The 26,145-nt window shown below is 36.6% G+C and overlaps 1 long non-coding RNA gene across 1 annotated transcript; it reads right to left on the bottom strand.

Annotated features, from left to right (window-relative positions):
- Positions 1 to 22,236: 22,236 nt before the first annotated feature.
- On the bottom strand, positions 22,237 to 24,381 carry LOC126599713 (uncharacterized). Its single transcript, XR_007615230.1, has 2 exons — positions 24,152 to 24,381; positions 22,237 to 22,396 (listed from the first exon to the last, which is right to left on the bottom strand). It is a non-coding gene; the product is annotated as an uncharacterized LOC126599713 (long non-coding RNA).
- Positions 24,382 to 26,145: the final 1,764 nt, after the last annotated feature.

The following is a 26,145-nucleotide window of genomic DNA, read 5'->3' as shown; positions in this document are numbered from 1 at the left end:
TCTGTGGTATCTGGCTCTCGAGATTCGGAGAACGATGCCTCTTCGATTTTTGAGAAAGCAATCATGCTGGGGGTCTGACTCTCGAGATTCGAAGAGCAGTGTCTCTTCGATTTTTGAGGAAGTAATCATGTTGGGAGTCTGGCTCTCGAGATTCGGAGGGCGGTGCCTCTTCGATTTTGGAGCAAGCAATCTTGTTGGGAGTGTTGTCTCGAATGTGAGTAAAGGTTGGGCATGTTTGCTAGTCTACCTTGCCACGAAGCACAAAGGTTGACACACAGGGACTTTCCAATTATCCAGCAATGGTACTGTTCCTTTACCCTCTCTTCGATTTTGAGAAAGTAGTCATGTTGGGAGTCTGGCTCTCGAGATTCGGAGGACGGTGCCTCTTCGATTTTGGAGCAAGCAATCTTGTTGGGAGTGTTTTCTCGAATGTGAGTAAAGGTTGGGCATGTTTGCTAGTCTACCTTGCCACGAAGCACAGAGGTTGACACACAGGGACTTTTCAATTATCCAGCAGTGGTACTGTTCCTTTACCCTTGTGGGTAATAATATGGTAGCTAGACCTTCAAAATTTATGTGTCTAAACTTTGTTAGTGCTGTTTCTTTGCTATTCTTTTACCTTTCTTGGTCAGAGCAATGTAGTGGGAGCTGCAAGCTTCACGTGCTCAACTTTGGCAGAGAACTTTGGCAAAGTTATCTGTGGTACCCATGAGCTATTGTTGCGTGTGGGAAGTGGGTGATTGAACAGTAAGATTCATGTGCTTTCTATTTCACCAGAAGTCTTCGACAGAATGCCCATAATTTCTGCAAAGCTGAGTGTGCGTGTGACAGGTGCTGACAAGGCTAGAAAAGTAGGTGCCTCTTCGATTTCTGAGATCGGCCCTCGTGGTCTCTGAGCAGCCCAGCTTTTGAGAAAGCGAGCGCCTCTTCGATTGATTCGGAGAACGATGCCTCATCGATTTTTGAGAAAGTAATCATGCTGGGGGTCTGGCTCTCGAGATTCGAGGAGCAGGGTCATCGATTTTTGAGAAAGTAATCATGTTGGGAGTCTGGCTCTCGAGATTCGGAGGGCGGTGCCTCTTCGATTTTGGAGCAAGCAATCTTGTTGGGAGTGTTAAAATTGCTATTCTTTTACCCTTCTTGGTCAGAGCGATGTAGTGGGAGCTGCAAGCTTCACGTGCTCAACTTTGGCAGAGAACTTTGGCAAAGTTATCTGTGGTACCCATGAGCTATTGTTGCGTGTGGGAAGTGGGTGATTGAACAGTAAGATTCATGTGTTTTCTACTTCCCCAGAAGTCTTTGACAGAATGCCTATAATTTCCGCAAAGCTGAGTGTGCGTGTGACAGGTGCTGACAAGGCTGAAAAAGTAGGTGCCTCTTCGATTTCTGAGATCGGCCCTCGTGGTCTCTGGGTAGCCCAGCTTTTGAGAAAGCGAGCGCCTCTTCGATTTCTGAGATCGGCCTTCGTGGTCTTTGAGCAGCCCAACTTTTGAGAAAGCAAACGCCTCTTCGATTTCTGAGATCAACCCTCGTGATCTCTAAGCAGCCCAGCTTTTGAGAAAGCAAACGCCTCTTCGATTTCTGAAGCTCCGTCGAGTGCAGATTTTTATAGGGGCTGGCATTAAGTTCCAAAGCACACTTGAATCTCCACCAGTAGAAGCTTCATTCTTGCACTTCTAAGATCTTGATTTGTCCGACCTCTTCTCTCTTCAACACCTTTAAAAATGTCTGGCCCCTCCGACCGTCGTTTTGACTTGAACCTTGTTGAAGAGGCAGCCCCGCCTTCTCCAGACAACATATGGCGCCCATCCTTCGTCTCCCCTACTGGTCCTCTTACCGTTGGGGATTCCGTGATGAAGAATGATATGACCGCTGCGGTGGTGGCCAGGAACCTTCTCACTCCCAAAGATAACAGACTACTTTCCAAACGGTCTGATGAGTTAGCTGTTAAGGATTCGTTGGCTCTCAGTGTTCAGTGTGCAGGTTCTATGTCTAATATGGCCCAACGCCTATTTGCTCGAACCCGCCAAGTTGAATCATTGGCGGCTGAAGTGATGAGTCTCAAACAGGAGATTAGGGGGCTCAAGCATGAGAATAAACAGTTGCACCGGCTCGCACATGACTATGCTACAAACATGAAGAGGAAGCTTGACCAGATGAAGGAAACTGATGGTCAGGTTTTACTTGATCATCAGAGATTTGTGGGTTTGTTCCAAAGGCATTTATTGCCTTCGTCTTCTGGGGCTGTACCGCGTAATGAAGCTCCAAATGATCAACCTCTGATGCCTCCTCCTTCTAGGGTTCTGTCCAGTACTGAGGCTCCAAATAATCCACCTCCGGTGCCTTCTCTTTCTGGGGCTCTACCGACTGCTGAGACTTCTCCTAAGCAACCTTTGTGAAGGCTCCCTCTTGTGTGTTTATTTTGACTCATGTATATGTACATATTTGTAGCTTATCGGGGATATCAATAAATAATAAGCTTTCCTTCATTTCAACGTATTGTGTTAAATACACCAAAGCCTTCTTCGCTAAGTTCTTTGAATTTTCTTTTGTTGAAGCTTGTAAGTTGAAGCTTTCTGAGTGGAGCATGTAGGTTGGGGTAGTGTTCCCTTAATTTCCCGAGTGAGGAAAACTTCTCGGTTGGAGACTTGGAAAATCCAAGTCACTGAGTGGGATCGGCTATATGAATCTTAGAACGCCATTGTGCTCGATCCTGTGTCATGTCCTTTGTTAGATCCAAGTACTCTAAGTCTTTTCTTAGAGTCTCTTCCAAAGTTTTCCTAGGTCTTCCTCTACCCCTTCGGCCCTGAACCTCTGTCCCATAGTCGCATCTTCTAATCGGAGCGTCAGTAGGCCTTCTTTGCACATGTCCAAACCACCGTAACCGATTTTCTCTCATCTTTCCTTCAATTTCGGCTACTCCTACTTTACCCCGGATATCCTCATTCCTAATCTTATCCTTTCTCGTGTGCCCACACATCCAACGAAGCATCCTCATCTCCGCTACACCCATTTTGTGTACGTGTTGATGTTTCACCGCCCAACATTCTGTGCCATACAGCATCGCCGGCCTTATTGCCGTCCTATAAAATTTTCCCTTGAGCTTCAGTGGCATACGGCGGTCACACAACACGCCGGATGCACTCTTCCACTTCATCCATCCAGCTTGTATTCTATGGTTGAGATCTCCATCTAATTCTCCGTTCTTTTGCAAGATAGATCCTAGGTAACGAAAACGGTCGCTCTTTGGTATTTCTTGATCTCCGATCCTCACCCCTAACTCGTTTTGGCCTCCATTTGCACTGAACTTGCACTCCATATATTCTGTCTTTGATCGGCTTAGGCGAAGACCTTTAGATTCCAACACTTCTCTCCAAAGGTTAAGCTTTGCATTTACCCCTTCCTGAGTTTCATCTATCAACACTATATCGTCTGCGAAAAGCATACACCAAGGAATATCATCTTGAATATGTCCTGTTAACTCATCCATTACCAACGCAAAAAGGTAAGGACTTAAGGATGAGCCTTGATGTAATCCTACAGTTATGGGAAAGCTTTCGGTTTGTCCTTCATGAGTTCTTACGGCAGTCTTTGCTCCTTCATACATATCCTTTATAGCTTGGATATATGCTACTCGTACTCCTTTCTTCTCTAAAATCCTCCAAAGAATGTCTCTTGGGACCCTATCATACGCTTTTTCCAAATCTATAAAGACCATGTGTAAATCCTTTTTCCCATCTCTATATCTTTCCATCAATCTTCGTAAGAGATAGATTGCCTCCATGGTTGAGCGCCCTGGCATGAACCCGAATTGGTTGTCCGAAACCCGTGTCTCTTGCCTCAATCTATGCTCAATGACTCTCTCCCAGAGCTTCATTGTATGACTCATTAGCTTAATATGCAACAATTAATAAAATTTAAAATTAAAAAAAAGCCCTCTAAATGGTCTTGTAAATATAATGAAAAACTCGGCCAACCTAATCACAGATAATGCTTTCTTAAATAAAGTTCTAAACTTTCCTAAAACCCAAATTATGAAATTGCCTCAAACAAACCGAATTCTTGCATTCCGGTCCTGCACTTTCTCATCAAGTAAACAGAAATTGGTACTGCATTACACCAGAACAAGCTACAACGAACAACCATGATCAATAATTGGAACCCTTAAATAAAATTACAAAAATTCGAATAGTTACTAGTGTATTCAATTGAGAATTTGAAAGATTTTAATGGATTTTTATGGAGTTTAATTGATTTGTAGAGATTCCATATAAAATTTTGATTCAATTATCTCGAAATCTCATAGAGAGATGTGAGATTTGTGGATGCTTAAAATACACTACGAAATCTCTCCAATTCCTTCTAATTCCTCAAATTTCTCAAACTCTTTAAAATCAATTTCTAAATTGAATACACCTAGATTTCTAAGGATTTTAATAAACTATCTTAAAATTCTGCTAATTGAATACACCTTGAATTTCAAAGAATCACTTAAAATCCTAATTGAATACCCCTAAATTTATTAAAAGAATTAAAATTCCTCAAAATCTCAATTGAATACACCCCCCTAAAGCTTACCAATTAGGGATTTATTCAACCAAGCCCCTTAGCTAGGGAACTTCGAACCTTAGGATCATACCTAAATTTTAGTATTTCCTTGGGTAACGGTTAAGAACCATTATCCCTTACTTTGAACTGATGATCTAGCTGACCAACCTTTGTAACCCGAGTTTTTTTCATAACTTGACACATTCACAATGGTTTTATCAACGACCTTCTCATAACTTGTCGAGTTTATCGACAATTGATTAGCGATTTTTGGCTACAATGTTTTCCTCCCTTATCAGCCAAGGAAAGTTAGTTAAGCTTGGGGTGTTGATTATGGATAAAGTTTCTGACAACGAAACTGTTGTTCTCACCTCACCATCGCTTTACACTTTTCGATGACATTGACCATTTTTGGAAATCCATGATGACATGTTCATTGGGTATTTTAACCGTGTAGAGGTAGTATAATGGAGTATCGTTTACATTTCCCAACAGTAGAACCAATCAAAATAAGCCATCATAAATATGACCTAGAGTCAACAGTTGTCATTTTCATTTGAAAACCGATTGGTACTCTTCTGTGGAGAAATATGTCCAAAATCTTTATTAACCTTAAAACTTCCCAATTTCACTTACTTTTGGAAAGAGCTAAGTTTCTGATAGCAGCATTGGAAGAACTAAATTAACGTCTATGATTGCACTATCGTGGATCATCCCGGTTGTGCAAACGTAATTATTAAGCACCGTAGTAAGAATTGTTTCTACTCCTAAACATTTTCAGTCTTCTTTATCCCATTCCAATTGAAGTTCACGAGTATCGATATGACGTTACCTATAACCCATCAAGAAATCGTTTGAGTGATTATAATCATTTTTTGCACCCAAATGCAAATGGGAAATATCCCCATAAGCTCCTGGTACGAGGTATCTTGTACATATGGAGATTATGATGATGTTTCGATGTTTATAGATCGATTTGACAAGTAAACCCATTTTTCATTGGTCCAAATGGACTATATTTTAGACTACTTGGTAAAATTACCCGTTCTTGAATTTATCAAATTTTCTAGCATTTCGATCAGCATTTTTTACTGTGACTCCATATTCACTCATTTGTGCTGGAAAGACATTCTAGTCGACTTTGGGTACGTGTCTACTTTACTGCAGTTCGTATTATTTAGGAGATAGGTAGATTGTTTAGAAGAATTGTTTGGATATTGAAATCTAGTTATGATCATTAATTCTTCAATCACTTGTCAAATACTCCGTTGGATGGATCGTTAACGTTGGTGATTGAATATTTCGGAAGTTGTAGTGGGATGGCAGACAATCAATCTAGATATCTTGAACTTTAAATTTGATGAACTTGTTTTGACTCTCAAATTCTTGAATGTTCTTTTAGCCTTCTCGACATGGTTTCTCGCTCAATCAATGAGAAATTCATGATAAGTCGTCTTGGCGGATGTGTGCGCCAATTTCATATGGATGCTAGCAGGAACCATTGGAATATAATCCTCTTGCAAGTTTACCAAACTTACCAAGAAGAAATTTAAGCGGCTTTGAGGATTGAACACTATTTCTGCAAGGTATTGGTGAAGGTTAGAACGTAGGTTTTAAGCTTGGTGATTGTGGCGTTAATTTTCCAGTGCGGCTCAAAATTGAAACTGTCATTTGAAGAAAGTCATCAAAGATATGGTTTCTCTAATTTAAGCTTTCAAATCTTATACCTTTCGATTGGGAGAGCAACTCTAGTGATTAGTCACGAAGGAAGTTTTTCGCAATATGCATTCGTCTCTATGTATATTTCCACTGCTTCATTCCAGGGTCTTATTGTTGTGGGGATGTGGACGTCGAAACACTTCTAGCAACTGGATTAGTGCGCTCTGGATAGTACAACATCACGATCAAGACATGAATTGGATGATCGAGGCATATTCGCACATGAGGAGCAAAATGATATTTTGGCATCCTCGGGAACTTCTCAGTAGCTTATTGAGACAACGATGAGTTATCGTCATTACAGGCTACAAACTGTAATATTGGTGACTTAATTGTTGGGTTCACTAAGCGAGTGAGCAAGTCGGCTCATCGATGGCAACACTTACTAGTTAGCTATTGTTCAAGCTTATTCTCGAAGTTTGTGACACGACGACTGTTTGGCGAGGTCCATTTTCATTTTTAGTTTTAATTTTTCGTGCAAACATTCTTCAACCACATTATTTTATTTATATGGGTATTTCTGCCATTACAAATTCTGGGTGTGTTATTTTCACTCTTGGTTTTAAACTCAATATAAGTATTTGTGTAGACATCGAAATTTCGGTGAAATAAATGTTGATCAATAATTAAAATTTCAACGTTCACATGTCACATAAATTTTACACATAGCAGGTGACTCAACGAAAAATCGAGAATCATCAGAAAAGTCATCAAACAGGACACGTGTTAACACCTGGCAGAAACGATTTATTTCATCTGAATAATATATTCAAAATTAGGCATTGGAAAATTCTATAAATAGGAAGCCAATACATTCATTTGGGGAACCAATTCATGACCAATTCATATTACACCAAAACCTTGAAGCTCTGAAACTCCGAAGCTCTCAAGCATCCAGGTTCCCGAAGAATCAAGAAAGCCCTCTTCGTTCTTCGTTCATCATTCTTCCAAGATCAAATCCCGACAACCTTTGAAGAAAGTGTTCACCGGTCATCATTCGTTCATCCTAAGATCAAGCCCCAACGGCCTTTTGGATCAACAACGTCGACAAATCCACACATCCAACCGTCCTTCATGATCAAAGCCCAAAAGCCCTTGAAGGTCCGTTCATCACCGTTATTCAAGATCAAGCTCAAAAGACCCTTGAAGATCCGTTAATCATTGTTCTTCAAGATCAAGCCCAAAAGCCCTTGAAGATCAGTTCATCACCATTATTTAAGATCAAGCCTCAACGGCCCTTGAAGAAACGCTCATCCTCAAGATCAAGCCCCAACGGCTCCTTGAATATCCACTCAAATCCACCTTCAAGATCAAGCCCACGGCTCTTGAAGAACGTTCATCCTTAGATCAAGCCCAACGACCCTTTGGATCAATCGCATATCCACAAATCAACACCTTACGGAGATCGAATCAGATGATCAAATTTGAGAGAAATTGTAACCATAAAATCATCAAATACAAATATTATTTTGTGCATGTTGTTCTTGTCTCTTTAGTTTCAGGAAAAATTCGTGTTCACAATTTGAATCGTACGTTTTTATATATATATGTATATATTTTTGATATTTTATTATAGGTATATTTCTCTTTATGTTATTATGTAATAATTGGTGCTTTCAACTTTACGGTTTATATGGGTATTATACTACTATATTATCAAGGAATGAGTAAGGTATGAGCTTGGAGGCATGAAAGAGGAATAATTGCAATCTGATCGTGACATAATGACATTCTCTTTTATGCAGCCGCTCTAACTCTATTTCTTCCTTGCATATGTATTTACATACATATTTCCTCCCTATTTTCGAGTATTTTACATTTAGCCAGTTATTTTAAATTTGGGGGACGAAATTTTCTTAAGGAGGGTAGATTGTAACAGCCCATCCCTAAACATTTTGATTTTTATAATTTTAATAAGGGAATTTACAAAAATGCCCTTCGATGCAAAGTGTTGACTTTTGTTGATTGTTGTGTTGTGTCACGTAAGACTCATTTTCTTGGGATGTCCTCGTAGTACTCATCACTACGGATGCGTGGACTCAAACAGAACGTTATTTGGAGTTATAACGAAGGAGATATTAACGTTTAAAGTTGATGGTGAAATTGTAAATTAATAAATTCTAGAATGCTCCAGATTTTGGAGCAAAAAAATCTGATGGTGCCACGTGTGTGGCCCAGATTAAAGGAAAATAGAGATGGGCGGTGGAGGTTGGAAATAAAGGAGAGAATGAGGGAGAGGTGAAGGCAAATGGGGAGAGGAGAAAGAAGAGAATGACCAACCAGATAAGAGGGAAATGAGGGAAAGGAGGGAGGAGAAAAATGAGGGGAAAGGGCCGGGTTTCCCTTGACACGTGCAATGACCCAATTCCCTTAGTGTTTTCCAACGGTTTTCCATCCAAATTTCTGGCTTTCTTCAACCTTTCATCACCATCAAACCTCATCACAACATCCTAGCAGCTAATTATAACCAAAATCGACGAGTTTTAGTCCCAATGTTGGAGAAAACTCACTGACAGGTCCAAGTGGTTCTTGGCTTCAAACCACCATTTGTGAAACAATTTCTTTAGAATGCCACCACCAATAGACTTTTCATGAACCCATAAACAAGCCCAATCAACCTTGGAGACGTCGGAGCTTGTATGGAGTCGAATCAAGAACCACCCATTTCTAGGGTGCCGACGGGTTTTCGTGAAATTGAGGCTTTTCCTGGCCAAATTGGCCTTAGTCACAGGTGTGAAATTTGCTCCACTCATCGAGATCTTCATTTTTGTAAAATTTGGTAATTTTTAGAAGTAGTTAAATTTTCCAGCAAGTCGGGGCAGCCGACCGCCATCCACGGCGACGCGTGTGCTGGCGCGTGGCCAGATGACCATTGATGCTATTTTTAGGATAAATTAGATGTCTTGAATTTAGTTTTGATATTCGCATGACGTAGGTTGATCGTTTGAACCTAAATTCACTACGATATGTTACTTGGTAAAAATATGAATCGACGATCCAATCGTTAGATCGTAACCAAACTTTAAGGATTGTAGGAACTTACCGATTGGGAATCCGATATACGGATCTTCCCAAAGTGAAATTGCAAGTTCGTAAAATAGAACGTTAACCGCCATTTGAATTTGAAATTGGCGGAGATCCAACCGTTGGATCGTAATGAAATTTTAGTATGATGTTTTAGAAGCATAATGTGGATCTTTGGAAGTTACTAATCGGAAATATGAGATACGGGTCTTTCGGATCGAGTTACGTAGGGTTGTGGACCCTACCGTCGATCTTTGACCGACAGTTGACTTTTGGTCAATGGGTCTCAAATCATTCTAGACCACCCTTAGGGATGTGTTTTAATGTAAGTTATGTGTTCAATTGATAAGGATTCTAAGATGTGATTTGATAATTGGTCTAGGCCCCGATCATTCGTGAAATCTCGATGTTTGTGCTAGGGAGTTGTAGCGCAGACTCCAGGTGAGTGGGCTTTTGGTTATATATATATATATATATATATATATATATATATATATATATATATATACACACACACACACGTACGTATTTATTATTTACATTTTCCCAGAAATTGTTTTAAATGAAATTATGTTTTAAACGCCATGTCGATTGCATTACATTTTGGTATATGCATTAGTATAGATATGCATATTATTGCATGGTGCTGCAGACGCACATGTAAGCTTAAGGTGAGTACATGTTGAGATACATTTAGTGTTCATTATCCTGCATCCCGGTGTTAGTCCTCCGCCTAAGACCAGGGCCTAGCCTTCATCACCTCCCACACCACATGCTCACCTTGGATCCAAGGCAGGTGCCAGCCTGTCGTACAAACCACATTATGTGGTTCCGACTCATAGGTGACTTGCGATACTTCGCACAGTCTTCACGTGATCGTAGCACTTGAGCGTATTTATTTACACCTAATCTGTCGTACAGACAACATTGGTGGTTCCGACTCGTGTGCAGGAATTGGTTATAAGCTATAAGTTCAGCCGTACAGGTCACGTTAGGTGACTCCGGCTTACATATCATATTATATTGATTCGCATCACCTGACTTACTTATTTTATTACTGAGATACTTAACATGGCACTCACTTTGGTTTTCATTGCTCTCAAGCCTGATTTCTATATACGTATGTATTATTATTTTCTGGAAAATTATTCGGGTTTTACGGTGAGGGGTTATTATTTTTGGAAAGAGAAATGTTTTTACAAAAGCTTTGTTTTTGCCCCCTCACGTTTTTTATTTTTTGCCCCTCCAAGTTTTAACTGCTAAAAGTTCGTATCGACGAGAATTCTTGGCGAATCTCAGTATAGGTGGCTATCTCTGAGGGTATGATCCTTACCCACACTACTGTACTTTACTTATGCTCTGACGTCGCGTGTGAAATGAGTTCATTCCCGCACACAACGCACTCTGGTATTTAGGCATTTTTAGGTTTAAATTTATTCACATTTTCCACATCACTATACTTTATGACTTCATCACCTTCAAGGTGTCGGCCAGCATAACTCGATTCGGAGTCCTAGTGGACATTTCGAGTCGGGGTGTGTCAGAAATTCAATTTGTAGGTTAATTGTGACAAATATGGGCAAGTTTAAACGTATGCGAATAAATTTTGGAATTCCTCTTTGTATGGAGCAATTATTTCAGTGTACAAGAACACGATCATGTCCATTGTGGAGCCAAAAATATTCACAAGGCGACACGTGGATTTTGGGAAAAAGAAGACAAAAATACCCTTGAGGTATAACGAGGATCCTACATGCGAGTAGCAAGCAATCATCCTCAACCAAGTCAAAAATGCTCCAGAAAAGGTAACCAATTCCAAATTATCTCATCCATCCACATTTTAGGTAGTTATTTAATAACCTACCAATTATCCTACATAAATTGAGATAATTGACAAATTAATGGGATTATTACTCATTAATTTGTCAATTAAATTAGCCATAACACCAAAAAAACACCCTAAAGGCCGGTTATCTCTCTCCCAAAAGAGGGGCCGGCCATCTCCTTTATTTTCCCACTTTGACTTACCTTTTTCACATCTGATTAGCTAATCTTTTTTATTGATTAGTTGATCATGCCATAAAAATCATATATTCATTCCTTTTTGTAATGTTAATTAGCCAATTAATATATTTACCTAAATAATATATTAATTGTTAATTGAAAGTCATCCATTTAACCCCAAAACTCCCAAATGGCCGGTCATCCTAGTGGATCTCCCCATATTTGCCCATTTCATCCCACTAATTAGCTAATTAATTTGGCAATAATTCTATTTAGCCAAATTAATTAGTCAATTAACTACATAACTCCTAAAATTACCATCAATCATGAACAAAACCCAAAAAACCCTAGCCACCTCCTATCCCTATAAATATACTCCCATTCTCACCAAAAAGCTAATTCCAACACTTTGGCAAAAATCCCAAAATTCTCTAAACACTATTTCTCTCTAAATTCTAACTTTGGCATCGGAGGTTCTTCGGCCAAAGCCCCCCCCATTCATCGTGGGCGCGTGAGGCTCTTGGCCTTAACCTAAGGTGTTAATTGTTTTGTAGGTGCAAAATTGTCCAAGATCAAGGAGGAAGAAATTTGCATCCACATCCATTATTATTTTACTCTAGCATGCGAATTTGTTTTTACAAGTAAACACTTAAAGTGGGATATATCAAGTTATTAAACAAATTATTCACTCTTATTTTAATACGTAAATTGATATACTGCGTGACGTGTGTAAGTGATATTCATAAAAAGGATTTTCTCGCTTGCAAGTCTTCTCAGATGTCAACTTCCTGTTGGTTGCCAAATGCTTTGGAGTAGCCATTAGGATTTTGATCCAAACGTTCTCATTAGAGTTGAGAAATCAGCTTCTGGGCTGGGACATTTTTCATCTGGACACACATAATTAATTACCATATGTACAAATATACCCCTCACTTTAATTTGATCAACACATTTACTTGGGCACTTAAAAATTAGATCATGTGATATTTCCCACCACATGATGAAGTGCCTGTTCAACGATCAGTATGAAAAGAGGAAAAGGTTAATTACAAGGGAAAAGAATTCTCTCCGGATCCTTTTTATGGAGATTCGAACGATCAATCAATCATATCCGTTTATCGTATATCGTGCAGTTAATTTTCATTAGATACTATTTATATTTAATTTTAAATTTTAAATGATTTCTGGCCACACGATGTACAATAAACGAATATGATTGATTGATCTCCTGAATCCCCACAAAAGGATTTGGAGAGTATCCTTTTCCAATTCCGAGTATCATGGACCCCAAAGTTGTTTTTTGGTGACCACTCTTTGTTAAACATGGTTGGGACTGAAATTTTCATTGATTGATAAAACAAAGTGCTAGGGTTGGGTAGGCCTGGGCATGGTACGATTTGGTTCGAGATGGGAGTTGTACGGAACCATGGACAGAGCCAACTTGGCTAGGGGCGGATGCCCCCATTAAATTTTAGGAAAATTAATTAAATTTTAGGAAAATTAATGAAAAGGGCTTGAAAACTTTGAGTTTTAATGATAAGGACAAAATAAAGGGTAAAGTGAATAGTACCAGCATTGACTTTTTAGTGTAAAAATGTGGTTTTTCGTTAAAGTGAACAGTACCAGGAGCTTTTCGTTAAAGTTCCCTTAAATTTTTTGGTGAAAAAATTGTACATATTGCATCCAATAATTTCATATGATAGAACATTTTCAATTATGAAATTTCTAAAGAATATTGGATGGAAGATCAATGGATGAATGATTACATGATTATTTTCAAAAAGAGAGATATTTTATGGTATTGGTAATGAAATTTTCATGCAACGTTGTTAAAACATAAAAATGCGTCGAGAAATATTATAATATATTGTATGAAAAATCTTATGGTTTTTTTTTTTTTAAATGGACAACCGGTGGTAAGCTACAATTATCCACCCATTCAGAGGGCTGGGAAGACTTGCATAGGCATTTCAACCTCTCCCTGGACACAAGTCTGGCTTCCACACCAGCAATGGGTTTCGAACATGAGATCTCTAGTTTTTAGTTTTATGAATTAATATATAAGTGTTTTGTTAAGTAAATTCTTGAGCATTTTAATTTGTAAATTTGTTGTTTGAGGATGCCCACCTCTAGCTTCGTCCCTAATAGAAACCGAAACCGAAATTTTGTATCAATATGGTATGATTCGAGAGTTTGTACCGAATATACCGATGGTATCAATTCGGTCTTGGGAATGCTTCGGTTTCATACTAACATTTCAGTTTCGGATTGACTTAGGTTTCTTCGGTTTGGAGGTGATTTGGGTTTCTTAGAGATTGAATCGACTACTCAATTTAATGGTTTTTTTTGGGAGATGATAGTGGTGGCAATAATGTGGTTTAAATTCGTTTTTGATGAGAATCAAATTTAAAATCTTTCACTTACAAGTGAAAATGAATATCAGTTAATGTTAGTACTAACTACTAAGTGGCCAATAGATGTTCCAAAAAGAAATAAAAAATAAAAAATAAACCTCATCTATATCTTGATTTTTAATGAAGCCCATCTATATGTTTTTAAGCAGAACGACGACGTCTTGCATAACCTAGTAACGTCATCTTCTTCCTCCAGACTTCTCATCGCCTTCCGTCGTCGCTGCTATACAATACACATGCTGCTTCCAATCTCTTCTTCTATGCATTTGCTTTATTCGCTTCGGTACAGTTTTGTTTTCAATTTTGAAAATTCAGAACTGATATCGTACCATTAAATACTCATTCGGTACTAGACGGTCCGTGTTCGGTTTGGGTATCCTGTTCCGAATGCCCACCCCCTAGGGTGCGGTGATTCCGGCTAGTGAGGAAGGATGAGAAAGAGATTAGGGTTTGGAGATGAGAAGAACAAAGGGATTGAAAATAATTTGGGATAAACTATGTTGATTAAAAATAACAAATAAAATTATACGACGACTCATTAAATTTAAGAAAAATTAATGAAAAGAGTTTGAAAACTTTGAATTTTAACAAAAAATAATAATAAATGGTAAAATGAATAGTACCATGATTGACTTTTTAGTGTTAAAATGTAGTTTTTCATTAAAATGAACAATATCATGAGATTTTCGTTAAAGTTCTCTTAAATTTAATGATGTAGCATTACATGTAAGCAGTCACATCATGTGTGCTCGCTCTAGCATTTTCCTAAAAATTAAACCTCATCTCATCCGCATGTAGTAACACATCTTTCCCTCAAGCTCTCTCACTTCTTTCACGATAAACCTAGATCTTTTATCTCGCCTCTCCCTCGAACCTCCTGGCAGCGTGCGATCTCCTTTGACAACTAAATGCAAGGTTTTTGCGGCTTTGGTTAACACATACTATTTTTTTCAAACTCAAAAACCTAACTAAAAGTTGTAAAACACTCAAAAGTCTTGTCGTTTCTGCGTCATATATGTCAATTTGTTCGTTCATTGTGCTCTATCATCACAAATTCACAATGTAAGTGGATTGTGTGTAAGTTAGGGTTAGATTGTTAAATAAATGGGTAAGTGAAGTTATGATCAAGGAAGAAAATATCGGTAATATCGGAAATATCGGTAGTTCGAAAACATGGAAATATCGATGGAAATATCGGGATAATATCGATATCGATAAAAATTACATGGAAACCACAAAAATGGTAAGAAAAACTTGGAAATTTTTAATGAAACTTTGCAGGATGTTTATTTAGTCAATTATCTATTAGTTTATCACAAAAAATTGGAAGGAAATGCATTGCATGATGAATTTAACTTATTTAAGTTGATTATATAGCGAGCTGGCAAACATTGTGAGTGTAGAAAATATGTAGTAATTAATGAAAGAAGATTAAACACACCATAATCATTTATATATAATGAATTAGTACAATATTTTACACTTTATACATTGCATGGTAAGATACATGAGTAACATATTCTTATAACGGGTACATATCAATTAGTATCTATCCATCCACCAGCCATTAACGACGACGCATCGAATCAGACATATGAACAAACAAGTACGTGCTTGCTAGTGCTGAAGCTACTCAAATAAAAAGACAGGAAATTAATTAAGCAACCACCGTGAATGACTTGACAACGACGATGTCCCTAGACACCGCCTGCAGCTAATTTCATACATCTCGCTTCCATTTTTTCCTTGAAACAGCATTCACCGTGCGAGTGGTCACCGACCACTCCACAACGAAAACACGTAGGTATATGAGCACGCTTTCGTTCATGCCTGCACTCGTTATCAATGGAACCACAATGCAAACACAGTATAACAAAGCCCTTGCCAACACTTTTTACCGTCCGTGGGAGTTGCAGAAGATACGGGCAGCTTACACTATAATGGGGACCCCCCGGCATCACCACCGCAACATTCACACTCAGGAATTTCTTCTTCTTTTTTTCCAAGACCGTGTGGACAGAGAGAGTCTTGAACAACCTTTACTTTTTTCTTCTCATCTGTACATGTGTTTGAGGAGATTAATGCACAAATAGTCTGGACCGACCACACACTTAAATAAAGACCCTTAATTACTAATTTGTATTCACACTCAGGAATTTCTTCAATCGCTGTGTGACCAAAACGCAGGCATATTTGGCATTGAATCTTCCCTCCAGTAAAGCTATCAAAAGGAGAGAAATGAGGCAGTCCAACATGTGCAGCACCGAGAAACCTAGAACAAAATTATAGGCTCTAGAAATAGAACCGGAAGAACGCGAGCCAGACGAGGAACCACCACTAGAACAAAATTAGAGTTGTTGCTGTTGTCCCACATCGCCCAAGGCATAAAGAGAAGCTAGTGGAGGGATTATAAAATGGACCTGTTGTCCCACATCGCCCAAGTCATAAAGAAGAAGCTCGTGGAGGGATTATAAAATGGACCATCAACCCAAACTTAAAAGCATACCAGAAAATCATTACCTTTAGCGATAATATTGCAATATTTACGGTATTATCGATAATATCGCGATATATGAACGATAATTAAGGGATAAGTGTGAAAATATCGGTATCTAAAAAAAACGACAATATCGGCGATATTTCGCCGATAATATCGATATTTTGTTCCTTGGTTATGATAAAAACTGAGGGTTGATAGCATATCATAGCACACTATGTTGCCCTTGCTGTTTCTAAACCCTTGTGGGTGTCTAATATTGGGTGGATAATAAATTACTTTGTTTAAGGTGTAATTAAAAGATCATTTGGAAGTGCTATATATTCTATGAGCTTTTTTACTCAATACCATTTTTTGTCCGTAGCACTTGGGTAGTAAAACTTTTAACAAAAAAGTGTTACTTGGCATGTAACCAAATAATGCTTCGACATTGCACAAAAGTGCTTTTATTACAAAGTTCTTTGAGTTAACTTTACATATGGATATTTTATTTTCAAAAAAGATTTTTTTTTTCTATATGATTTATATCGTATGTAGTTGTCTTTCTTTAGTTAGCTTTCACCAAAACAAGAATATATTGTTTTTCGATAAAAGATTCATTTTCTGACAAAAAACAAAATTCATCATGTCTTTATTTTTTTTGTCAATAAGTTTAAGGGAGGAAGTACGAAATTTTCCTATGTTCGACCAGGGAGAATAATTTTAATTTGCTTTGGTCAATATACGAACACAATGTGAATTGCCTTAAAGATGATCAAGATTTTTACTTGTTGCACATCGGAAAGCAAGAGTTTACTCGCTTACTTGTTAAGAGTAAGGGAATAGGGGGAGCACTTCCACTACAGTCGGATAGAGAATAGGTCCAGAAGGAACAATCTTTGAAAGAACTTAAAATAAGAGTGTTTCCTCCTTGGAAAGCAGAGCGACCTCTTCCAGTTACAGGTAACTATGTCCTTTCTTTTGTTAGCTATCCCAAATCTTCAAGTCAAGTTCTAATTACTATATAAAAAAATTATCCCATTGAGTTGTGAGCTCGTTCCAGTGGACTATATAAGCATGCATAACCTTGCTTTATGAGGACCTTATTATGGGCTTCTTAATTGCTTTGGTTATGCCACCTAGCATGGTAAATTAAAGGATCTGTTTCACCCATATCTCTGCCAAAAGCCTCTCTTCGATAGTGCCTTTAGCGTTTCACATTAAGCAAGTAAACTATCACTTCTAAAATGATTCAAGACCTAAATTGAAAGAGACTCTCCAAAAAAGTTGTGCCTTAAAAAATACTGTTTTTGCTGTTGTTGTAAGAATGCAATTAAGTGTTTGATAAACTCTAGTTCTGAAAGTGCTTTTTAACGATAAAAGCAATGTGTAAGTGTTTAATAAATTTTATGTAAACTACTGTGACTATGTTAAGTGACAAAAAAGATATGATGTTCAATGAAAATTTATCTTAGTTTCTTTTTAATAATCTTATGTTCTCCATTTTTTTTTCCCAAAGTTTATCTTCTCCAACTTCACTTACCTTAAAGTAATGACCATCAAATAGTTTAATAGAAAATTTTCTAACCTTAAATCTAAGTCATATTGAAATTAATAAACAAAAATACCAAAACCAAAAAATGTTGTTAATAACAAACAAGAAAGACATAAATTATTAAGAAAAATAAAAGAACAAACGTAATATAAACAACAGAGATGGATTGATAAAAGATCACCCTCTTCCGCCTCCGCCACCTTTCTGCCCATGGCACAACCCCCAACCACTTAATCTCTCTCTCTCTCTCTCTCTCTCTCTCTCTCTCTCATCCCGTTTCCCCAGAGCCATTCCCATATATTTTCAATTTCTCATCGGATCTACAGCTCCAAATTATTGTTAGCTAGAAGCTCCAATGTTCGGTCTTCATAACCCCGACGGATCAGACCACAACGATACCATTTGAAGTCAGAAACTTAATGGATTCGTCGCATGCAGTCTCACTTACCTTCCCTCTCCCACACAATGCTCAAATTTCATTTTCCTTGTTCTTCATTTTCTATAAAACCTTCAATCTCTCTCTCTCTCTCTCTCTCTCTATGTTCCCATGTGACCACTGTAAGATCAAAATTTAAAGAAAGCTCAGCAGAGAAATGCTATGGAGACTTAATTTGTAGATTAAATTTTGTAAACTAAATTACATAAAAGTTGATGATTAGATTATTACTTAATCGTTGATAAACGTGTTCATTTTTATTGATGACATCTTATTTGATTTGCTAATTTAGTCTACAAATTTTATCTCTCTAGTATTACTCCAGCAAAAAAACGAGCAAAGCATCATTCAAGGAATTATAGCTTACTGTTGATTTCTTCAGGTAACTGAAGGTTGTTGCTGTAATTTTAATAAAAATTCTTGGTATCTTTGCCATTTTAAAATTTTCCATTAACACTACTGTTCCCCCGTGTTTTGAAAAAAAAAAGCCAATTTCAGAAGCATCTTTTATCCCACTTCTGCTTGTTGCTTGACTTCTGCTGTTAATGACCAGTGATTATAAAAAAAAAACAGATTCTCATCATTTACCAAACACATCTCGTGACCATTCATCATACATGTTGCAGTAAGTTTTCGTTATATACTATTTATATTTAATTTTAAATTTTAAATTTTAAAATAATTTCTGATCACAAAATGTACGATGAACGATCACGGAATTCCTAGAATCCTCAAGAAAATGATCCGACGAGAAATACACCAAAATTTTTAAATCATTTCAACAACCCCAAACTGGTACCAAGCTAGGATAATAATTTGGTCCATAATGATGACTGGTAGACTTTTGCTCTTAAGTTCTGATCAATCTCACATTATTGCACGGTTGATCAACCCCACATTATCAGTACATGGATGTATCTTCTCCTTCTCCTTCATCTTCTCCTTCTTCTTCTCGTTCGCCTTCCAGTCCCGCAAGCTGATCTGATAATCGAAAAGATAATTGTTTTGAGTATTAAGTTTTGCCAAACAAAAATTCATTTTTAATTTGAATTTATTTGTTCATTTAATAATTAGCATTAATTAAGTGCGCGTGTATATATGTATGTGTGTGTGAACCTTCAGATTTTCTTTCACTAAACATCAAGACTTTCAAGGCTTTTATACAGAACACTCAAAAGGGTCCTACAGCAGATAGGATTTTCATTCCTTAATTAGCATTGGTTTTTTGTTATTGGTTTTTTTTTTTTCCATTAGGTTCTTACGAATTCTAGGTTAAGTTACATTTTATAATAAGTAATCTTGGCCTTTATTTTGTATTCGTTCACATATATTATTATCAATTAACTTTCATGCTTTCTCATATTTCTCATGAACTGCAGAACTTGTTTTTGAAGAATAACTTTTGTTCTTTCAACAATAACTTTGTTTATTTTTTCCTTGGTCACGTTGCATCAAAATAACAATGTCATTCTTCACAAAAAAAAAAATAACAATATCATTCTGTGTTATTAATTATAATCTTAACATTATAGTGTAACCTTGGATGGTAAACTTGTACTGTGACTTTAAAGTCATCTCCAGTCACGGTGGGTTAAAAGTAGACTTGACTATATATGTTCTAGCTCTTAGAAAACTAATATTTTAAAAAACAATTTAAGGTTTTTAAATTTCCAGCCTTGCAGCACTAAACCTTTCCATCTTGACTTGGGATGTATGTTCGGGCCTGCTAAGGGATCTGTTGCATATAGTCAACCCTTCGCTAAATTTAGCCCTAGTTCTTTTTATTATAATTTCATTTTGCATAAGACCCCGTATTTGGAATAATATATGTTTATTATTAAGTTTTTTTTATTTAGGAAAACTAATAAAAATGACTTGAAAATTTTGAGTTTAACGATAAGGACAAAATAAAGGGTAAAATGAATTGTATCAGGATTGACATTTTAGTGTAAAAATGTGGTATTTCGGTAAAATTAACAGTACAAGAAGCTTTTAGTTAAAATTCCATTTTTTTATATATATACATATATGTTGTTCTATATATCTACACGTATGTGTTGAATTATCAGAGAGACGGGTTGAAGGTCCAACTCCAACAATATCGATATGTCCCTAACTTGTTAAGATATTTAAACTCTTCTTTGTTTCTTTCTCTAGCCGATGTGGGAGTTCAACATGCCCCCTCACATGGAACCTAATTGGTGGGTCACACGTGAGAGATCTACACATCAGCAACCACGTGGAGCCAAATGGACTCACCCTACATGCGGTGCCAAGGGGACCCACCCATCACGTGGTAGTACAGAACGGGCCCGCTCCCTGGCTCTGAGACCATGTTGAACTATCAGAGAGATTGGCCGAGGGCCCAACTCCAACAACGTCGATACTATCCTCAACTTGGTAATTACCACCTGCACAATCCGTTAGGTGTGAGATTTTATCACCAAAGACCTTGGTGTTAGCTAAAATGGAGTTAGGATATTTAAATTCTTATTTGTTTCCTTCTCTAGCCAATGTGGGATTTCAACAGTATGTATACATGCATATGTTTTCTTGAGTTGATTGGATTTTATAGGAAAAGGCAGCGTGGTATCGAAAGTTCGAAACAACCTTGTAGTTGTTAGCATGCCTATCTACTTTAGCTTATCAATTAAATCCCTTTAAGAAATTCCTGTAGACTTATGAGTCAGTTGAGGGGTTGTGGCAATATTATAGTGATTATAGACTTCCATAACCATTTTAGATGATGACTATCTCTACCTATTTGGACGTGCCTTGTATTATATCTTCATATATGGGGTGCCACTTGTCAATCCAATGTCGATTTACATCACCACACATTAGCTTGTAGGAGGATTTAGATTAGTGTCATTAAAGTTCATTTCGTTTTTATCTGTAGCCACCGAAGCCAACCAATTAGAGGCTAGTGTTGGCGTCTTCATTTGTAGTATAAAGTATTACATGACGTGAGGAGTGATCAAGGAGTTTTCTCAAAGGTCTTGGAGTTTGGCATTTGGGCACAACGTTAGTTTTGAAGAGTTTTTTTTTTTTTTTGGAAAACTTATCAACATTAGGGTATTTGTCTTGTTTAAGTATACATTATACTTGGTATGTTTATAAGTGGTTTAATTATTTACATTGAAACTTTGATATATTATTTGTTATATTCAATAATGTGGATACCATGATATGTTGATTATATGCATGTATCACTTCATACTAGAGCTGATGGATTTTATTGGTTTATTCGAGATATGGGGATATGAAAATATCCTTTTGTGTGGTGGAGTCCAACTCTTGTAGGGACCATCAAGTACAACAAAATTGAAATTATAGGAATGGTATGAAGTAGTAGACACTCTAGTGATCGAAAGAAGAACAAGATGACTAACAAAAGCGAACTGAGATGATTGTGTTACAGGGGTTAATTTGTATAATAGAGCACTCAAACCATCCATGTAGTGATAAATGCATGGTATAGGACGTGTAAGTCCGCTTGTTTATTATATAGATTTTTTTTTCTGTGGCTCAATTATTTGTCAAGCAAAAGCTCTCAGCTTGTTTATTATATAGATTAACGAGTTGGCTAATTGAAATTGAGTTGCATTCATAAAATATAATTTATGTTGTTAATATTTGATAACATGATATAATTAAATTGGGTAATGCTAGGGAAACCAAATTTGCAAACTAAATGATGTGGTTGTAGATGATTGGATTATTAATTAAGTGTCGGTTAACATGCTTATCTCTTATTCGTGACACATAAACTTGGTTTGCAAATTTGGTTACCCTAACATTGTCCAATTGAATTGCGTGTTGCCTCACACTTGGTTAGCCTTGACATTTATCACTGATAAGACTTATATCCCTACTGAGTTGTGATTTCACTCACCCTTTACATTTTAGTCCTTGCAGGTTCGGTACAAGATGAACAAAGAGTTGATGGTTTGAAATTGTTATAAAAGAGCGGGATAGGATTTTATTATTTTTGTACACTTGTAAGAATTATGAGAGTTATCTTCATAAGAGTGGAATTTATTTTCAACACCGTATATCATTTTTTTTTATTTTTCATTTTTACTCTTGCACTGGGCGCGGGATTCATTTTTTCACCGACCTCAAGTCTTGAGCATGACATTTTTGGCCTTTTAACTGGAGATGAGTTTTGCACAAATCTAGATTGAAAGTGGCCTAGCCCTTGGCTGAAGAGACATTACCTTCTTGTACTTCAGATATTGAATATTCACGTCATGTTATCATCCTATTGAACATGAAGGTAAAAAACATAATAATAATAATAATAAGAGTGATGTTATTCCCACCCCAATGTCTTATCTTCCCACCACCTTTTAATGAAAATTTTAATTACAATTTTGTCCATTTGCAAAAAGACTAATAAGGACATTAATTATCTTGTTTTGCTTAATTTTTTTAAAGAAAAAAGGTTGGGCGCGGGAGATGATTTGTCTACCTTAAAACCCTAACTCATATTTTCATCTCCTTTCGTTCTGAGAAAGTAAAAAAATATCAATGGACTTAGAAGATGACTTTTTCATAGAATAGGTGGAAGATGGCACTTCTACGGAAGAGGTAGAAGATTATGTTTCCATTTTATTTTTTTTGAGAAGAGAAGATTATGTTTCCATTATTCAATTGATATCGAGAGATAAAGGTACCCCGACCATGCCCAAAGGGGTTTTAAAAGGTAGAAGAATAATTTGTGTATGGGTCATTTGAATTTGTCCATCGTAATTTTTAATTTTTTGTTGTCGAATTCTTTTGAATTTGGATACCTCTGTCGTTTCCATTTGAATTTGCAGACCTTAGTGGTTTTCATTTACTTACTATTTGTTTTTTTTTTTAAGAGACAATTTTATAATTTCATATGTATGTATATATTAAAGGTTATTTTGGGAATAATAGTGGGTGGGGAAATAGCATTTTAATTTTTAAACTTTTTAAGATGTGTGGAAAAATAAGACAATGAGGTGAGTCTAGTAGCTATCTAATAATAATAAGGCGTAATTTTATAACGTTCACTAATAATAACTTCCGTCAACATTGGTTAAGTAGTGAACAATATTATTCTATACCTCACAATTCTTATGAGATGGTAAAAAAAAATTTTGATGAGATAATTTTATTAAAATAAGAGTAGTATAGTACCATTTAATTTAAAGAGTACCGTAATTTTTTTTTTTTGGCTTAAATCCTAAATCATTCTTCATTACATTAAAAGTTAAGAGAATCATTTTGTCATGGGATACTTTGGATGCTATTCTTAATCCTTAACATTCTTTGACTAAAACCTTAATAGTATTTAAAGTTTGATCAAAGTCCATTGACTTTGTACACCTCATTATATTACAATTAATATTTATAGTTTTGACATTAATTGTTTGATATTTTATGAGATTTATAATCCTATAAATTTAAAATCCCTCATTATAATACTATTAGAAACGGTTACAATAAAAATATTCAAACATTTTGATTGAATAAATCGATAAAAACTATGTAAAAATAAGAAATAATAAATGGCAAAAGAATATATCAATAGTGTTAAAAAAATTGGTACATTTTACAAAAAAAAATTGGTACAGTTCACATATAACAAAGTGGTACATTATAAATAAATTAGGGTACAAATAAAAGATTAAAAAAAATTGAGTACAAATGAATTTTTAAAAAATATAGGCGCTAAAAGAAATTAATACATATGTACAAAATAAAACTAAAAAGAAAATACCACATATTTAAAAAAAATGTTGGAAATTAAAAGTGGGTACAAACTAAAAATATAAATATATGATACAAAGTTTAGGCATAAAACATAAATATACCATATGTAATATTTCTATCATTGATTAAATATACAATGTCACGTGACGGTATACATGTCACATTCCGACCCGAGCTCGACTCTGTTATAGCACGATATTGTCCGCTTTGAGCTCCGACCACGCTCTCACGATTTTGTTTATGGAAACTCACGCGAGCAAAACTTCCCAGTGGGTTACCCATCTTGGGAATGCTCTGACCCCTTTCTCGCTTAACTTTGAAGTTCCGATGGAACCCAAAGCCAATGAGCTCCCAAAAAGCCTCGTGCTAGGAAGAGATGGGAATATACATATAAGGCTTACAGGATCCACACGCCTGGGCGATGTGGGATGTTACAATTCACCCCTCTTAGAAGCCTAACGTCCTCATCGACACACCCCCAGCCAGGGATTAGCTATGATACCTAATTGTCACATCTTGACCTGGGCTCCACCACATCCTGGGCTCGACTCCGCCGTAGCACGATATTGTCCGCTTTGGGCCCCGACCAAGTGTAACATCACACATCACCCAAAGGAGTGGATTCTCTAAGCTTTATATGTATATTCTCATCTCTACCTAGCACGAGGCATTTTGGGAGCTTAATGGCTTCGGGTTCCATCGGAACACCGAAGTTAAGCGAGTTCGCGCGAGAGCAATCCCATGATAGGTGATCCACTGGGAAGTTCTCGTGTGAATTCCTAGAAACAAAACTGTGAGGACGTGGTCGGGGCCCAAAGCGGACAATATCGTGCTATGGCGAAGTTGAGGCCAGGATGTGGTGGGGACCTGAGCCGGGATGTGACATCACGTCCTCACAGTTTTGTTTCTAGGAACTAACGCGAGCAAAACTTCTCATTGGATCACCCATCTTGGGAATACTCTGACCCCTTTCTCGCTTAACTTCAAAGTTCTGATGGAACCCGAAGCCAGTGAGCTCCCAAAAGGCATCGTGCTAGGTAGAGATGAGAATATACATATAAGGCTTACAGGATTCACACACCTGGGCGATGTAGGATGTTACAATACACATGGGTACAAACACAAATAAAACTTTAAAAATTATGGGTACAAAAAGAAACTAATATATGGGTAAAAATTAAAAATAGGTACAAACTAAAAATAAAAATATATGATAAAAATTTAGCCATAAATATAAATATACTAATTGTAACATTTTTAACACTAAAGGAATATATTTAAAAATAAAATAATTTTATTATTTAAATAATTAATGATGTTATTAATACCAATGACCCTGATAAAAAATTGAAAATGAATAGGATTTTAATCAATGGAGTAGCAAAAAAAAAGATGTTAACCTAATTTCTCCTTTTACCATTTACTGTTCCTTTTACATCCCGTTATTGTGACTGGAATGTGACGAGAAGACAGATTGCGGTTCCATACGTTCATCATATAATTCATACAAAAAGGTATAGATAGTGATAAACAAACTATATGAAGGTCTCCTCCAACTTAAGTAATTATATAATACAGGGAACAATATAGCAAAGAATCGATCCTGAGGAGAAAAAGAGGAAATTAATTAATTAAATAAACCACCAAAGAAATAAAGGGATTAAAGAAAACATGGTGTGGTGCTGTGCTGGTGCATGCAGTAGAAAGAAAAACAAAAGTACTTTGGCTTCAAGTTATGGAAAGTAAAAACATTTCCAGATGAGGTACATGTGTGATATACAGAAAAAAAATACAAAACAGAAGTACTAATTTGGCTAGTTATGGAAAATTCGCTACCTCCTCTCATTGCCAATCTGGGAAGTTCTTTGAATTCTCTGCTTTTGCTTCTTTGAGTCATTGAGATGCCCTCTCAGCACTACTAGCAGCTTGGCAGGAGGCACTCAGAGAGCAGGTGGAGCTCCTTTATGCTCTTGTGACTCATCGCTTAAAAAGTTAAAAGAGATATCTTAAAAGAAAGAATCTTTGAAAATGATAAAAACCCGTGTACATTATGCATCTATTCAACAGTATATTTCCATTTCAAAATTTTCGTTACCCTAACTGCAAAAGATAAGATTTTCCTTGATTAGATTGTGAATGTTCAGGAATAATTCTAGGCAATTTGTTGTTTTTAATTACTTTATGTTGTTTTTATAAAATATATTGGTAAGACTTGACAGCTATG

This window comes from Malus sylvestris, chromosome 14 (genome assembly GCF_916048215.2).
Source record: "Malus sylvestris chromosome 14, drMalSylv7.2, whole genome shotgun sequence".
NCBI lineage: Eukaryota > Viridiplantae > Streptophyta > Magnoliopsida > Rosales > Rosaceae > Malus > Malus sylvestris.
This window is presented reverse-complemented; position numbering and strand designations above follow the sequence as displayed.